The sequence below is a fragment of the Sapajus apella genome, unplaced genomic scaffold, assembly GCF_009761245.1.
Source record: "Sapajus apella isolate SASKATOON/1434 unplaced genomic scaffold, GSC_monkey_1.0 scaffold112, whole genome shotgun sequence".
NCBI lineage: Eukaryota > Metazoa > Chordata > Mammalia > Primates > Cebidae > Sapajus > Sapajus apella.
This window is the reverse complement of record NW_022437052.1, coordinates 5,562,449-5,580,829: the sequence shown is the minus strand read 5'-3', so window position 1 is coordinate 5,580,829 and position 18,381 is coordinate 5,562,449. Positions and strand designations below refer to the sequence as shown.

The following is an 18,381-nucleotide window of genomic DNA, read 5'->3' as shown; positions in this document are numbered from 1 at the left end:
CTTCCCAACGAATACATGATACACTGGGAGGTTTTTAAATGACAGCATCCATTATCAGCTGTAATGCAGAGGCATTTTCCTTAACATGTTTTCCTCCTTGCATTAAGCACGGTGTTTGCCTATTCAGTCTACTTTAAAGTTAAATTCTGTGAATAAAGACCTTATTTTTCCATCAGCATCTTCATAGAATTTGGGGATGTTGATCTATGGCTCAGCCACTGTGCCACTCCTGGTTTTCTAACTTTGCCAAGGGAATAACAGATCTATGTGAAGTGCATAGCAGAATCTCATCCTCATAATGTTTTCTTTTTTTAAAAGATTTTATTTATTTATTATTTATTTTTTATTGCATTTTAGGTTTTGGGGTACATGTGAAGAACATGCAAGATTGTTGCATAGGTACACACACGGCAGTGTGATTTGCTCCCTTCCACCCCATCACTTATATCTGGCATTTATCCCCATGCTATCTCTCCCCAACTCCCCACCCCCCACTATCCCTCCCCTATTTCCCCCCAACAGACCCCAGTGATGCTCCCCTCCCTGTGTCCATGTGTTCTCATTGTTCTCTATGAGTGAGAACATGCAGTGTTTGATTTTCTGTTCTTGTGTCAGTTTGCTGAGAATAATGGTTTCTAGGTTCAACCATGTCCCTACAAAGGACACGAACTCATCGTTTTTGATGGTTTCATAATATTCCATGGTGTATATGTGCCACATTTTCCCTGTCCAGTCTATCATCGATGGTTATTTGAGTTGGTTCCAGGTCTTTGCTATTGTAAACAGTGCTGCAATGAACATTCGAGTACATGTGGCCTTATAGTAGAACGATTTATAATCCTTTGGATATATACCCAGTAATGGGATTGCTGGGTCAAATGGAATTTCTACTTCTAGGTCCTTGTGGAATAGCCACACTGTCTTCCACAATGTCTGAACTAATTTACACTCCCATCAACAGTGTAAATGTGTTCCTATTTCTCCACATCTGTCTCCAGATTTTTTAATGATCTCCACACTAACTGGCGTGAGGTGGTATCTTAATGCAGTTTTGATTTGCATTTCTCTAATGACCAGTAATGATGAGCATTTTTTCATATGTTTGTTGGCCTCATGTATGTCTTCTTTTGTAAAGTGTCTGTTCATATCATTCGCCCATTTTTGAATGGGCTTGTTTGTTTTTTTTCTTGTAAATCTGTTTTCATTTTTGTAGATTCTGGATATCTGCCCTTTGTGAGATGGGTGAACTGCAAAAATATTTTCCCATTCTGTTGGTTGCAGATTCACTCTAATGACTGTTTCTTTTGCTGTGCAGAAGCTGTGGAGTCTGATGAGGTCCCATTTGTCTATTTTGGCTTTTGTTGCCAATGCTTTTGGTGTTTTGGTCATGAAGTCCTTGCCTATGCCTATGTCCTGAAAGGTTTTGCCTATATTTTCTTCTAGGGTTTTTATGGTGTTAGATCTTATGTTTAAATCTTTGATCCATCTGGAGTTAATTTCAGTGTAAGGTGTCAGGAAGGGGTCCAGTTTCTGCTTTCTGCACATGGCTAGCCAGTTTTCCCAACACCATTTATTAAATAGGGAATCCTTTCCTCATTGCTTGTTTTTGTCAGGTTTGTCAAAGATCAGATGGTTGTACATGTGCTGTCTTGCCTCCAAGACCTCTGTTCTGTTCCATTGTTCTATATCTCTGTTTTGGTACCAGTACCATGCTGTTTTGATTAGTGTAGCCTTGTAGTATAGTTTGAAGTCCGGTAGTGTGATGCCTCCCTCTTTGTTGTTTTTGCTTAGAATTGACGTGGCTATGTGGGCTCTCTTTTGGCTCCAAATAAAGTAAGGTGGTTTTATCCAGTTCTGTGAAGAAGGTCATTGGTAGCTTGATGGGGATACCGTTGAATCTGTAAATTACTTTGGGCAGTATGGCCATTTTTACGATATTGGTTCTTCCTAACCATGAACATGGAATGTTTCTCCATCTGTTTTTGTCCTCTCTTATTTCATTGAGCAGTGGTTTGTAGTTCTCCTTGAAGAGGTCCTTTACATTCTTTGTTAATTGTGTTCCTAGGTATTTTATTATCTTTGTAGCAATTGTGAATGGCAGTTCATTCTTGATTTGGCTCTCCTTAAATCTGTTATTAGTGTATAGAAATGCTTGTAATTTTTGCACATTGATTTTGTATCCTGAGACTTTGTTGAAGTTGCTTATCAGTTTCAGGAGATTTTGGGCAGAGACAATGGGGTTTTCTAGATGTACAATCATGTCGTCTGCAAATAGAGACAATTTGACTTCCTCCTGTCCTATTTGAATACCCTTTATTTCTATTTCTTGTCTGATTGCTCTGACTAGAACTTCCAGTAGTATATTGAATAGGAGTGGTGAGAGACAGCCTCCTTGTCTAGTGCCAGATTTCAAAAGGAATGCTTCCAATTTTTGCACGTTCAGTATGATATTGGCTGTTGGTTTGTCATAAATAGCTTTTATTATTTTGAGATACATTCCATTGGTAACTAATTTACTGAGGGTTTTTAGCATAAAGGGCTGTTGAATTTTGTCAAAGTCCTTCTCTGCATCAATTGAGATAATCATGTAGTTTTTGTCTTTGGTTCTCTTTATGTGGTGAATTACGATTATAGACTTGCATATGTTGAACCAGCCTTGCATTCCCGGGATAAATCCTACTTGATCATGTTGGATAAGCTTCTTGATGTGCTTTTGCAGTTGGCTTGCCAGTATTTTATTGAAGATTTTTGCGTCTATGTTCATTACGGATATTGGCCTGAAGTTTTCTTTGCTTTCTGAGTCTCTGCCGGGTTTTGGTATCAGTATGATGTTGGTCTCATAAAATGATTTGGGAAGGATTCCTTCTTTTTGGATTGTTTGGAGTAGTTTCAGAAGGAATGAAAGGTTTTCTTTTGAATAATTGCAGAGAACATCTCAGGAAAGAGTGATGAGTAAGTACCATGAAGTAACCAACTTCATGAGGGACCAAACTTGCTGCTTAACTGTATAGAAACGTGATTCTGTGATTCTACTGGGAAGAAGATTGGCAGTATCCTGAGAGAAAGTGATTTTTCCAGTATAGAACTCTGGCCAGAGAGACTGTAGGAAGGTTTGTCTACTAAGAGCAAAGACCAGGGATTTATGGGTGAGGCAGCATGGCTTCAGCTGGAGGAAGAGGAGTGGGTGAGTCACTCTTTCTGATGACTTGTCCTGATGTTTTTGTTTCTAAAGGCTGGATTGTGGGGAGTGTCTTCATGACAGGGAACCACCCCCACGGTAGGGAACTACTTTCCATGTAGGACCTAATGGGAAAGGGTTCCTAAGAGCCTTCTGGTTATCCCTGCTGCTTGAGGGCATGAAGAAGGGGGTATGAAATTAGAAAGAAAATGAAAATATATGTGAGGTTTGGTTTGTTCTTTTCAAAGTTTGTTGTCATAAAGGTAAGAACTGTCTCTGTGGGCTATGAGGGTGCTGTGTTCATTAGAGATGATCTCTGCAGTACGCCTGCTCTTTTCTGTTCAGTAAAACATCAAAATCTTTGGTTTGGATTAATCAGCACTCCTTGGGATTGTGCACAAGGGATGTAGGGCTGGTCATTGAGTGTCATCTGTAATGAAAGGAAGGAATCTGTGGGACACATCTCTCTCACAGGCAGTTACTTTAACTTAGAGAAAAAATTTTTCTGCTTTGTGCCAAGGGGGAATTGATGATCACCCTCTGAACTTTTAAGATTTGTTTTAGGACGTTCATGTTTCTGTCCTCACTGTAGGTTTAAAGGGATCTCCCAGGGGTCAATGGCAGAGTGAATATTTACTCTGGGCTCACTGGCACATCTCCAGTCTCCTGGGAAGACAGGGGCGAAGTTTGACCTTGAGCACATTTGCAACCTCCACTTCCTACCCCTAATACAGATTCTGAGATGAGGCTTCTTTCTCTTCAGTTCTCTAATTATTTTGGGAAACTAAGAGTTCCTTTCTACAGAAGAAGGCATTACACTATTTTCTGTCTTCAAAAATTAGGCTTCAGTTGTTCTCTAAGTTGATATTTATAACTTAAGTTCTGAAACTTTTATTCACTGATTGCTAAAAAAAAAAAAAAAAAAAAAAAAAGTGCAGGAAACTCCACATAGTAAAATGTGCTGACAGCACGTAACTCTGTCCATGCTACAGATGACATGTTTATCTTTGGAGAACCCTCATTTTACATAATAAGATACAAAACTAAGTGGGCACCCTCTATCCAGTCTGGGACATTCATAAAAGAACTGAGTTTGATGCTGTCTATCATTTGCTTTTCTTCATGAGATTTATGAACCATCGTAACTATGCTAGCACCCTCTTTTGGGGCCCTGACATCCAAGAGGGTGAGACGACACAAGTGAAGACATCCTTGGTTCCTCCCTGCAATTTCCCCACAACCATTAATCATCTTCTTCCCTAAGGTAACTACTCTGACTGCTAATAACTTGTTTAGGCTTGTCCAGGTTTGGACTACAACACATAAAATAAGGCAATATGTATTTCTTGCTGTCTGGATTTTTAGCTCACGTTATGATTTTGAAATTCATTCGTGTTCTTTTTTATTTTTTGATTGCATTTTATGTTTTGGGGTACATGTGAAGAACATGCAAGATTGTTGCATAGGTACATACATGGCAGCATGATTTGCTGCCTTACTCTCCTTCACCTATATCTGGCATTTCTCCCCATGCTATCATTCCCCAGCTCCCCATTCCCCACTGTCCCTCCCCTGTATCCCCCCAACAGACCCCAGAGTGTGATGCTCCCCTCCCTGTGTCCATGTGTTCTCATTGTTCAACACCGGCCTGTGAGTGAGAACATGCGATGTTTGATTTTCTGTTCTTGCGTCAGTTTGCTGAGAATGATGGTTTACAAGTTCATCCATGTCCCTACAAAGGACATGAACTCATCGCTTTTGATATCTGTGTAATATTCCATGGTGTATATGTGCCACATTTTCCCTGTCCAGTCTATCATCGTTGGGCATTTGGGTTGGTTCCAGGTCATTGCTATTGTAAACTATGCTGCAATGAACAGTCGAGTGCCTATGTCCTTATAGTAGAACATACGATCCTTTGGATATATACCCAGTAATGGGATTGCTGTGTCAAATGGAATTTCTATTTCTAAGTCCTTGAGGAATCATGACACTGTCTTCCACAATGACTGAACTAATTTCCACTCCCACCAACAATTTAAAAGTTTTCCTATTTCTCCACATCCTCTCCAGCATCTGTTGCCTCCAGATTTTTTAATGATCACCATTCTAACTGGCATGAAATGGTATCTCAAAGCAGTTTTGATTTGCATTTCTCTAATGGCCAGTGATGATAAGCATTTTTTCATATGTTTGTTGGCCTCATGTATGTCTTCTTCTGTAAAGTGTCTGTTCATATCCTTCACCCACTTTTGAATGGGCTTGTTCGTTTTTGTTTTGTAAATCTGTTTTAGTTCTTTGTAAATTCTGGATATCATCCCTTTGTCAGAGGGGTACGCTGCAAAAATTTTTTCCCATTCTGTTGGCTGCAGATTCACTCTAATGACTGTTTTTTTTTTTTTTTTTTTTTTTTTGCACAAGCACAAGCTGTGGAATTTGATTAGGCCCCATTTGTCTATTTTGGCTTCTGTTGCTAATGCTTTTGGTGTTTTGGTCATGAAGTCCTTGTCTATGCCTATGTCCTGAATGGTTTGTCTAGATTTTCTTCTAGAGTTTTTATGGTGTTAGGTCTTATGTTTAAGTATTTCATCCATCTGGAGTTAATTTTAGTGTAAGGTGTCAGGAAGGGGTCCAGTTTCTGCTTTCTGCACATGGCTAGCCAGTTTTCCCAACACCGTTTATTAAACAGGGAATCCTTTCCCCATTGCTTGTTTTTGTCAGGTTTGTCAAAGTTTGGATGGTTATAAATATGTTGTGTTGCCTCCGAAGCCTCTGTTCTGTCCATTGGTCTATATCTCTGTTTTGGCACCAGTAACATGCTGCATTGATTACTGTAGCCTTGTGGTATAGTTTGAAATCTAATAGCGTGATGCCTCCCGCTTTGCTCTTTTTGCTTAGAATTGACGTGGCTATGTGGGCTCTGTTTTGGTTCCATATGAAGTTTAAGGTGGTTTTATCCAGTTCTGTGAAGAAGGTCATTGGTAGATTGATGGGAATAGTGTTGAATATGCAAATTACTTTGGGCAGTATGGCCATTTTCACAATATTGATTCTTCCTAACCATGAACATGGAATGTTTCTCCATCTGTTTGTGTCCTCTCTTATTTCGTTGAGCAGTGGTTTGTAGTTCTCCTTGAACAGGTCCTTCATGTTCCTTGTTAGTTGTTTTTCTAGTATTTTATTCTCTTTGTAACAATTGTGAATGGCAGTTCATTCTTGATTTGGCTCTCTTTAAGTCTGTTATTGATGTGTAGGAATGCTTGTGATTTTTGCACATTGAATTTGTATCCTGAGATTTTGCTGAAGTTGCTTATCAGTTTCAGGCGATTTGGGGCTGAGACAATGAGGTCTTGTAAATATACAATTCTCCTTTCCTATTTGAATAACCTTAACTTCTTTTTCTTGCCTTATTTCTTGGCTAGAACTTCCAGTACTATATTGAATAGGAGTGGTGAGAGAGGGCAACATTGTCTGTTGCCAGATTTCAAAAAGAATGCTTCAAGTTTTTGCCCATTCAGTATGATATTGGCTGTTGGTTTGTCATAAGTAGCTTTTATTATTTTGAGATACGTTCCATCAATACCTAGTTTATTGAGATTTTTAGCATAAAGAGCTGTTGAATTTTCTCAAAGGCCTTCTCTGCATCAATCGAGATAATCATATGATTTTGACTTTGTTTCTGTTTAGGTGATGAATTACATTTATAGACTGGTGTGTGTTGAACCAGTCTTGCATTTCCAGGATGAATCCTACTTGATCATGGTGGATAACCTTTTTGATGTGCTGTTGCAATTGGCTTGCCAGTATTTTATTGAAGATTTTTGCATCTATGTTCATCATGGATGTTGGCCTGAAATTGAGCCTCTGCTGTGTTTTGGTATCAGGATGATGTTGGTGTCATAAAATGATTTGGGAAGAATTCCCTCTTTTTGTATTGTTTGGAATAGTTCCAGAAGAAATGTTACCAGCTCTTCTTTGTATGGCTGGTAGAATTTGGCTGTGAATCCATCTGAACCTGGGCTCTTTTTGGGTGGTAGGCTCTTAATTGCAGCCTCAACTTCAGACCATTTTATTGGTCTATTCAGGATTTCGACTTCTTCCTGATTTAGGTTTTGGAGGATGCAAGTGTCCAGGAATTTATCCATTTCTTCCAAGTTAACTAGTTTATGTGCATAGAGTTGTGGTTTGAATTTCTGTGGAATCTGTGGTGATATTCCCTTTATCATTTTTTATTGCATCTATTTGATTATTCTCTCTCTCTTTTTTTTTTTAATTAATCTGGCTAGTGGTCTGTCTATTTTTTTTGATCTTTTCAAAAAACCATCTCCTGGATTTATTGATTTTTTGAAGGGTTTTTTGTGTCTCTATCCCCTCCAGGTCTGCTCTGATCTTAGTTATTTCTTGTCTTCTGCTAGGTTTTGAGTTTTTTTGATCTTGCTCCTCTAGCTTTTCCAATTTCGATGATAGGTTGTCAATTTTAGATCTCTCCTTACTTCTACTGTGGGAATTTATTGCTATATATTTTCCTCTAGAGACTGCTTTAAATGTGTCCTCTATTCTGATATGTTTTGTCTTTGTTCTCATTGGTTTTGAAGAACATCTTTATTTCTGTCTTCATTTCATTGTTTATCCAGTCAACATTCAAGAGCCAGTTGTTCAGTTTCCATGAAGCTGTGCAGTTCTGAGTTAGTTTCTGAATTCTGAGTTCTAACTTGAATGCACTGTGGTCTGAGAGACTGTTTGTTATGATTTCCATTCATTTGTATTTGCTGAGGAGTTATTTACTTCCAATTATGTGGTCAACTTTAGAGTAGGTGTGATGTGGTGCTGAGAAGAATGTATATTCTGTGGATTTGGGGTGGAGAGTTCTGTAAATATCTATTAGGTTTGCTTGGTTCAGGTCTGAGTTGTAGTGCTGGATATCCTTGTTAATTTTTTGTCTCATTGATCTTTTTAATATTGACAATGGAGTGTTAAAGTCTCCAACTATTATTGTGTGGGAGTCTAAGTCTCTTTGTAAGTCATTAAGAACTTGCCTTATGTATCTGGGTGCTCCTGTATTGGGTGTGTATATATTTAGGATCGTTAGCTCTTCTTGTTGCATTGATCATTTTACCATTATGTAATGTCCTTCTTTGTCTCTTTTGATCTGTGTTGGTTTAATGTCTATTTTGTCAGAGACGAGAATTGCAACTCCTGCTTTTTTTGCTCTCCATTTACTTGGTAAATATTCCTCCATCCCTTTATTTTGAGCCTTTGTGTATCCTTGCATGTGAGATGGGTTTTCTGAATACGGCACACTGATGGGTTTTGACTTTTTATCCAATTTGCTTGATTGTGTCTTTTGATTGGGACATTTAGCCTGTTTGCATTTAGGGTTAATATTGTTATGTGTGAATATGATCCTGCCATTTTGATGCTAGCTGGCTGTTTTGCCTATTAATTGATGCAGTCTCTTTATTGTGTTGATTCTCTTTACCATTTGGTATGTTTTTGGATTTGCTGGTACTGGTTGTTCCTTTCTATGTTTAGTGTCTCTTTCAGGAGCTCTTGTAAAGCATGCCTAGCGGTGATGAAATCTCTGAGTACTTGCTTGTTGGCAAAGGATTTTATTTTTCCTTCACTTATGAAACTTAGTTTGGCTGGATAGGAGATTCTGGGTTGAAAGTCTTTTCTTTAAGGATGTTGAATATTGGCCCCCACTCTCTTCTGGCTTGTAGGGTTTCTTCTGAGAGATCTGCTGTGAGTCTAATGGGCTTCCCTTTGTGGGTAACCCGATCTTTCTCTCTGGCTGCCTTTGGCATTTTCTCCTTCATTTCAACCCTGGTGAATCTGACGATTATGTGTCTTGGGCTTGCTCTTCTTGAGGAATATCTTTGTGGTGTTCTCTGTATTTTCTGGACTTGAATATTGGCTTGCCTTGCTAGGTTGGGGAAGTTTTCCTGGATAATATCCTGAAGAGTATATTCCAGCTTGGTTTCATTCTCTCTGTCACATTCAGGTACACCAATCAAGCGTCGATTAGGTCTTTTCACATAGTCTCATATTTCTTGGAGACTTTGTTCATTCCTTTTTACCCTTTTTTTCTCTAATCTTGCCTTCTCATTTTATTTCATTGAGTTGATCTTCGACCTCTGATATCGTTTCTTCTGCTTGGTCAATTTGGCTTTTGTAACTTATGCATCCTTCCCAAAGCTCTCATGTTTTGTTTTTCAGCTCCATCAATTCATTTATATTCCTCTCTAAGTTGTCTATTCTCGTTAGCATTTCATCAATTTTTTTTTCAAGGTTCTTAGTTTCCTTGCATTGGGTTAGAGCATGTTCTTTTAGCTCACAGAATTTTCTAATTACTCATCTTCTGAAGCCTGATTCTGTCAATTCATCACACTCATTCTCCATCCAGCCTTGTTCCCTTGCTGGTGAGGAGCTGTGACTCCTTGTAGGAGGAGAGCAATTCTGGTTTTGGATGTTTTCATCCTTTTTGCTCTGGTTTCTTCCCATCTTTGTGGATTTATCCACCTGTCATCTTTGTAATTTTTGACTTTCAGATTGGGTCTCTGAGTGGACGTCCAGTTTTTTTATGATAAAGTCATTTTTTTCAGTTTCTTAGTTTTTTTTTGTAACAGTCTGGACCCTCTGCTGTAGGACTGCTGAGGTCCACTCCAGGCCCTGCTTGGCTGGTGATCACCTGCAGCAGCTGCAGGACAGTAAGGGTTGCTGCCAGTTTCTTCTGCTATCTTTGTCCCAGATCGATACCTGCCAAATGTCAGTCTGGGCTCTCTTTTATGAGGTGATTCTTTGGATATACGCTGGTCAGGGAGCTGCTTGAGGAGACAGTCTGTCCTTTATAGGAGCTCAAATGCTAAGCCGTGAGCTCTGTTGTTTATTTAGAGCTGATGGGCAGATATGTTTAAATCTGCTATAGCAGAACTCATAAACCCCTCCTTTTTTTTCCCAGATGCTCTTTCCCAAGGAGTTAGGGCTTTATTTATGAGTTTCTGTTGTGCTGCAGCCCTTTTTTCAGGGCTGCCCTGCCCAGGGAGGAGGCAGCCTAGTCACTGTCTGCCTGCAGCGGCTTTGCTGAGCTGCTGTAGGCTCCGCCCTGGTGCTGTGTGAACTTCCCTGCAGTCCTGTTTATACGGGTGTAGCTAGAACTGCCTCAGCAATAGTGGCCTGCCTCTGTAATGACAGACTCGCTCTGTAATCACGGGTTGCCTCAGCAATGGCAGGCTGCCTCAACAATAGTGGACTACCTCCATAGTGGTGGAGTGCCTCAGTAATGGCAGACGCCCCTCCCCCACAGGGCTAGACCTTCCAATGTTCAGCTTGCTTGCTGTGAAACTCTCAACCCAGAGCGTTTCCAATTGCTGTTTGTGTGTGTGTGTGGGGGGGGGACCAGCCAAGCCTTATCACCTGACTCCCTGACTCAGAGCCTTTTTTTTTAGCTGAACCATTGGTTCTCTTCCAGGTGTTCCAGTTACCCATTGAAAACACACCAGGATCTGTGTGATTTCCCATGTGGCAACCCACTGCGCCAGCTGAAAGAGTGGTGCTGAGATTCACGGTGTTTTTTTGCCCGGGAATCTTCTGGCCTGGCTCCCTGTTTCAGTCCTGTTTTTAATCAAATGAATGGGAGACTCTGCCTTGCCGGAGCTCCAATCACCAGCTAAAACAGTGCCCAGACCCGTGTATTTTGTACGGAGAACCGCTGCCCCGGTGCACTGGCAAAGCAGCTGCCTGGCCAAACCAGCCATGCTGGTGACCCATGGGACTCCTCTGCCTCGGAAACTCCTGGTCTGTGGGCAATAAAAATCTGTCTGGAAATGTGGCGTCCACTCACCCTCTGTGCTTTCACTGGGAGCTGCAATCCTGAGCTGCTCCTAATCAGCCATCTTGGATCACTATCCTCATTCATGTTCTTAAGTGTAACTGTAGTTCTTTCATTTCCTTGTTGCATACCATTCCACTGTAGTCACATATTACAGTTTATCCACTCTACTGTTGATTGACATAATAATTGTTTTATTCTTCTTTTTTTTAATAATTATGGCTGTGACAAGTAATGCTGCTTTCAGTATTTTTGTCAATTGTTTTGGAATAATAATGGCACTCATTTCTGTGAAGGAGATTGTTAAAGGAAACATATCTTTTATTGTCATGAATAATGCCAAATAGCTTTCTAATTCATGCTCCTATAGCAGCATATGTGAGTAGACATTTCTCCAAATCCTTGTGAACTCTTAGTATCTCTCCCTAAAAATTCCATCACTGTGGTTAGTCTTTCATTTGTATAGCATCTTACTTAAAATTATTAGCCAAAAATTTTGTTTTAATCTAATGATGCAGGCCAGTAGGTTTTTGTACACCTGTCTCACCACAGACATGTAAGTAATCATTGACCAAGACGTCATTATGCCACATATGACTGTACTCAATAAGCAGCTGCTTAAGTTATTAAAATGAAAAGGATAACTGATATAAATTTGAGTCTTGGATACTGTATGGTCATTTCTCTATGTTGCCTTCTTGAAGCATCACAATCACTTTGAGGCATAATTAGTTTGGTTCTATTCATTATACAGATGAGGAATGTGAGTCTCAATTAAGTAAATTATTCATGAGACACACCAAGAGCTGGACCTCTGACACCAAAGGCTAATCTATAAACTAACATGCTACACTGTCTGTAGTGGCAAAGTAGACTTGCTGTAAAATGAAGTTTGCTTCAACAGCTGGGCATGTGAGCTTCATGGGGTTGGTGTTATCCATTTCTTTATGGGTTTGAGATTCATCTTGCAGAAACTCAGATGGAGAAGCTCTTGGTTGAAGGAGTGAAAAACTACTGAAAGGTTAGATGAGTGCATTTGAAAGATTATGCGTCCATAGAGCATGTTGTTGAGCCTCTTGGAATAAGAACAGATACAAGCAGAATCACCCAGTCCTCAGTTGTACCATTCAGTAAGCATCAGCATGCCATGAAGTGTGCTCATTGCTGTGTTGCAGAGATACAAAATCTATCCCAGGCCTCTGTGGGTGCCCACTCTGTCCTGTCCAATGAATCTCTGTTCTGTTCCATTGGTCTACATCTCTGTTTCGGTACCAGTACCATGCTGTTTTGATTACTTTAGCAGTTGACTAAATTTCTGATCAGGTTTTCAATATTCATTGAGAGAAAGAGAACCTTGTGCAAACAGTCTTCAACATGATGTATTCCTTATAAAACTTTGTTTCTGTGTTGCAGGTAGTGCTGGTGTTCCCTCTGAAGTGTGACCCTGGTAAGTATTCTGGAATTATTGTCGTGAAAAAAATCTGGATGCCAAGAACTGTGTGGCAACCTTGCTGGTTTCAATGTAAAGAGCCACCTTGATTCTGGGATCGTGATAGGAGTAAGAATAGTGAAAATGTTTTTTAAAAACCTGAATTCCCCAGGGAAAAATCATGGCCAAATTTTTAGGCAGCAGCTGTGCTCCCTTTTGGGTAGTACTGATTTGTGTGCTTCCGGATTGGTGGTGTCTTGTGTGAGGCTGCATCACGTGATGTGAATGTGTGTGTTTCTGTGAACATGAGGCTGTGTGTTTTCCCAGGAGAAATTTCCCATTTACACAGCCCAATTGCCAGTGTCCACTTCTAAAATCTAAAATCCACACCCACTCTACTCTCTCTTTACAGTGATTCCTCCACCCTCACCAGAGCCATACCTGAGTCTGGCTTATTTTCCTCACTGCTCAGGTGGAGAACATGAAGGGCCAAGGGGTTGCCCCAGCTCCCGAGCTTCTAAATGAAAAAGTAAAAACATGAACCCAGGAGTGTGGGCCAGTGCTGACACTGGCAACTAGTGACATGCACTTAGCCATGGGTTGTTTGCCACCACAAAGGAAGCCCAGCATTTGTGTGTAAGCCCTAAAGCACCGAGCCTAATAGGTCCCAGACACTGTCCATCATTATAAAGTGGACTCTGTCATCACACAACCCAGGGCAGTTACAGGCACAACCCACAGACCAGCATAGTCATCAGTGTGAAAAGCACAAAGATCCCCAGGTGTTTGGGTCAGCTCACAGATCCTTTTTTTTTAATTTTTTAAGTTCAGGGGTACATGTGCAGGCTGCACAGGTTTGGTACATATGTAAATGTGTGTCATGAGGGTTTGTTGTACAGGTTATTTCACCATCCACATATTAAGCCTAATATCAGTTATTTTCCTGATCCTCCCCCTCCTCCCACCATCCACCCTCCAGTAGGCCCCAAACTCACAACTTCTAAGAGGATTGGAAGCCACTTCAGTTCTGAAGTTAATTTCTCAGCAATTGGCCAAAGCATATAAGGATCAGTGATGTATTTTAGTAGATTTGTAATATTACCTTCCCAAGCCTTAAAATGCTCAAATCCTGCCAGCTGAAAATGGTGAGGAGAGGGACAGGGTAGAAACTCTGTGCAGCACTTGGCTGTTAGCCTGGTTTCCATCCCCTTGTAGCAACTCTCTTGTGTACATGGGTTAAAGACCCTCAGCCTCAACCCAAGCCTCCTCCATGAGGAGCCCTCTCACTGTTGGCCAGCTAGTGCAGCATATGGCCACCAGCCCAAGTGAAACAAAATGTTGCTTTAAAACAAGTTATATATTCATGATGTCCACTCATTGTTTTGCAATCTCTGCTCTCTCTCCAGTTATGTCTTCCTATTAATTTCTGATGTTAATTTTTGTGATTTTCCTTTTTTCTTTTTTTGTGAGGTGAAGCTTCACTCTTGTTGCCCAGGCTGGAGTGCAATGGTGCGATCTTGGCTCACTGCAACCTCCACCTCCTGGATTCAAGTGATTCGCCTGCCTCGGCTTCCTGAGTAGCTGGGATTACAGGTGTGCACCACCATGCTCAGCTAATTTTGTATTTTTAGTAGAGATAGGGTTTCTCCATGTTGGTCAGGCTGGTATCGAACTTCCGACCTCAGGTGATCCACCCACCTCTGCCTCCCAAAGTGCTGGGATTACAGATGTGAGCCACCATGCCCAGCCCTTTTTTCTTGATAAATCTCACTAATGACTTGTGTATTTCTCAAAAAAAACTGTTGGCTTTGTTACTTCTCCCTAATATTGTCCTTATTTTCTATTTCATCAATTTCTCACCTCTTATCCTTCCATTATATTATCTGCGTTTATTCTGATGTTATTTTTTTCTAACTTATGTTGTATGTTTAATTAACTTTCAGTCTTTCTGTGTTTCCAATGTAGATAAGTATTATCTAACTGCATTATGTTTTCTATTGACATTCAAGTTTAGAAGTATGCTCTACATTTTCTAATGTCACAACCAATGGTCTTGTGCATGAGTCTTTTCATATTTTTGCCAGTCTCCTTTAGGAAAGATGCTGAGATGTCGGATTGTAGGTCAAACTGTTACAGCTTTGCAACATTGCTAAACGTTGCTAAGTTTCTCTCCACAGGTGCCGAATGGCAATTTCTTAGCAACAATGTGTGCAGAGTCACACTAACTAGTTACACGTGAAACTTCATCCGCAACTGGGGACTTCATCCATGGCTGGGGCATCATCTCTGGCTGGGACATCATCCACAACTTTCTTAAAACAACTCTTTCTATATTGACACAAAGAAATAATTAAAACGGGAAAATTATGGTTTAGTTATTTCATAAATTATTAACAAATAACTTTTGAAACAAAAACTGTAAAAGTGGAACTCAAATTACTATGTGTTTAATAATCTAGATCTGTGGCTCAGATACAGATATCTGAGCTTCATCCACAGCTGGGGAATCATCCACAGCTGGGGCATCATCCACAGCTGGGGCATCATCCACAACTGGGGTCATCATCCACGGCTAGGGCATCATCCACAACTGGGGGCTTCATCCACAGCCAGGGGCATCATCTATGTCTGAAGCATCATCCACAACTGGGGGCATCATCCACAGCCAGGGGCATCATCTATGTCTGAAGCATCATCCACAACTGGGGGCATCATCCACAGCCAGGGGCATCATCCATGGCTGGGGGCTTGATCCATGGGTGGGGCATCATCCATGTCTGGTTTGCTGTATCTCTATCTGAGCCACAGATCTAGATTATTAAACACATAGTAATTTGAGTTCCACTTTTACAGTTTTTGTTTCAAAAGTTATTTGTTAATAATTTAATGAAATGACTAAACCATAATTTTCCCGTTTTATTTCTTTGTGTCAATATAGAAAGAGTTGTTTTAAGAAAGCAGATTCCTCTGTCTGTGTTTGTGAACAGGAGTGTTGGGCCTAAAGCCTTTCTCTGGTAACTCTCCAGGAAGATTGTCCCACCTCACGCTTGCTTTCTGTGGGTTCCAGAGGCTTCCATTTAAAGGAACATCTCTCCCCACCTGGCCTCACCCCACACCAGCTCTCCTGTAACCCACTGACTTTCTAGATGCCTTCTTCCACCTTCACCTCATTGAATTCAAGACTCTGAAAAATAGTCAAAAATTATAAAAAGGTGGGAGTGGGGGTGATCTGGAAATCCCTGCTATAACATTTTAAAGGAATCTACTGGAAATTATTTATATTTTAAATAAAGCCATCCCTTAGCACTAGAATATCAAGCCATTCATTTTTGTAACAAAATTTTGAGATATAATTCAAATGTTTTTATGTGAACATATAAGTGTGTGTATGTGTATATACACAACTATATACATATGTGTGTATGTGTATATATACATAGTTGTATATATATGCACATACACATATGTATACAGTTATGTATATAGTTGTGTGTATATATATATATATATATATATGTATACACACACACACACACACACACACACACACACACACATATATATATATAGTTGTTTTAGGACACAAAAATACTAATCTTGAGAAAAAAGTATTGGTCTGCATAAATATTGAAACTATCTGGCATAGCAAAAGTCCCCTTTAAGAAAATGACTTACGAAGCACAGAATGACAGAAAATGGTCACAGCATGTACATGTGAAGAATGTGTCACATTGGCCCCAGCTGTCAACATTACCAGTGTTGCTGCTGTCCTCAGTGCAGACAGCTGTGGCACTTGTTCAGAACCTTCAGATGCTGAGGGTGGCTGAGCTGGGCCTGCCTGGGCCACAGACCCTAAATGGGACAGAGAGGAGGGACTGTGGGCCAGAATCAGCATGCTGAGAAGGGTGGGTGTGTGGAACAGAGCCAACCATGGATTCCCTGTCCCCAGGTGACGTGCCCCCTCCCCTGTGCAGTGAGTGAGGAGGGTAAAGACAGGAGCCTCGGGTATGGTTCAGATGTGACTCTGTTTCCTGACACTCTGCTGTGGAGCCTGAGCTTTCTGAAGCTGCCTTACATCTCCCAAAACCTTCACAGGAGCAGAGCCACTGCATTTAAATAAGAGCTGCTACCTGTGTGTTCCTGGGCCCCTCTACCCTGAGTTCTCACAGCTGACCCGGTGGGGTGAAGGTGTGTCCTAGCAGGTAAGTTTTGCCACCCAAAACTACTCAGTGGGCTCCCTGATGGCCAAACTCCCATGGAGGCTCTGAGTCATTTCCCAGCTGAGAGAGGCCATCTCAGGAGTGTCCCTCACTGTCCCACACTGCCCTCACACCCAAAGCCTTCCTGCTTCTCTGACACACCAGGGCATCTTAGATGGAGAACATTGGCTGTCCTGATCCTCCTTTCTAAAGCTGCTCACGATGTCAGAGAGAGGCCAGGGCAGCCGGGAATCCTAAATAAAGGGGGTGTGGGTTTAAGGGAGGTCACTTGTGCCTGCCAGCTGTGCCAGCAGAGTGTGTGTGACACTTTCTATCTGTCGGTGTTTTCTGGGACCCAGAAGCACAGAGTTTACTCACACTATTAACATTCTCACCATCAGCCACCTAAAGGCCTCTCTTTCATATTTTTCTTTATCGCCATTTGAAATCATGTTTTCCCCATCTCTGAGTCACCAACTCAAGTGTAAATAATGTGGTTCCACTCTGACTTCCAAATCATCTCTAGAGATACTTAAAGAATCCATAATGTGTTTGCATTTTTTAAGTAAATAATTTTTTCTCTTTAGGCCTCATCTGGTTTATTTTTTCTGAGATTTAAACTCAGGCTTAAACATTTAATTTCATCCATGTGTGCATATGAACCATTTCCATTACTTCCAACAGGTCAGCATTGTGTAAACTACACTTTAGTTATCAACCCTTGTGCTGAGAAGCCAGGTTGCTGCCTATACCGCCTTACCAGAGAAGACGTCCCCCTATGCATTTCCCTCCATCTCTGAACCACAGTGGACTAGCTGCATCGAGGGTGCATATTTAATGTGTTGAGGGACATCCTGCCATTGCTAGTATCCCAGTTGTAAGAGATTCCGAAGCTCCACAGCCTGACTGGAAATTTATTTTTTTATTTTTAAAATTGCAACATTAGTTATCTGCTCAACACTCACTGGTTTCATGCCTCACTCAGAAGTAACTGCACAATTGTAGGGCATCCACAGGAACCTATAGGTTTTGCCTGCCCCTGACCCCAGCTGGCTGATCTCCAAACCCTCTCCCTGGCTTCCTGCTGAGGGGGCTCTGGCAGCTCCTGCCACTCCCATCCTGCTCACCCCAAGCCCTTTTGCTTTGCTCTCTGTTCTTCCAGGCAGCTCCTCCCACACAGACATGCTGGGCTCCACAGTCATGTGACTTTCATTCATCCACATTTTGTCTTTTCTAAATTGCTTTGTTGTGATATTTGTCCATTTTTAGTGACGTTTCCATTTTATCTGTCTTTTCTATTTTTGTTTTCTGAAATCTGGATTGTCCTTGCAAATATCTTTCCATTGTTCCATATCCCTCTGCAGTTTTGCCTGTTGGATCCTTCTTCTAACAAAGCACCTTAAATAGTCATTCAAGAACTCATAAGATTATGTGATTTGTCAAAATCCTAGAAACCTCAGCAAGTTCAGCACATGAAAATGCATTTGATCCCAAGTCATTAGCAGAGTGCATATTGAAACAAGTTTCTCCACTGGAATAGGCACATTATCAAAGAGAAAAATGCAAAGGGTGGTGAGGATGTGGAGAAACTTGAACTTTCATGTTACTCTGGGAACATACTTAGTTTCAACCATTTTGAGAAATAGCTTTCTAGTATGTACTACAGTTATCAGTACCTGTGACCTTACAGTCCGACTCCTGCCATCTATGTCCAAGAGATATGTACGAGCCAAGGATATTGGTGTCC

General features: G+C 40.9%; 2 long non-coding RNA genes across 3 annotated transcripts in view; one reads left to right on the top strand and one right to left on the bottom strand.

Annotated features, from left to right (window-relative positions):
• LOC116537641 overlaps positions 1-15,039 on the top strand; it is a 26,541-nt gene extending 11,502 nt beyond the window's left edge. The window contains exons 3-4 of one of the 2 annotated variants that reach the window (XR_004263231.1): positions 14,450-14,451; positions 14,923-15,039. This is a non-coding gene — a long non-coding RNA (uncharacterized LOC116537641). The remainder of the gene's footprint in view (positions 1-14,449; positions 14,452-14,922) is intronic. The other variant, XR_004263232.1, reaches the window with a different exon arrangement.
• Positions 12,280-18,381, bottom strand: part of LOC116537644 — a 21,133-nt gene continuing 15,031 nt past the window's right edge. The window contains exon 3 of the long non-coding RNA XR_004263234.1: positions 12,280-12,373. This is a non-coding gene — a long non-coding RNA (uncharacterized LOC116537644). The remainder of the gene's footprint in view (positions 12,374-18,381) is intronic.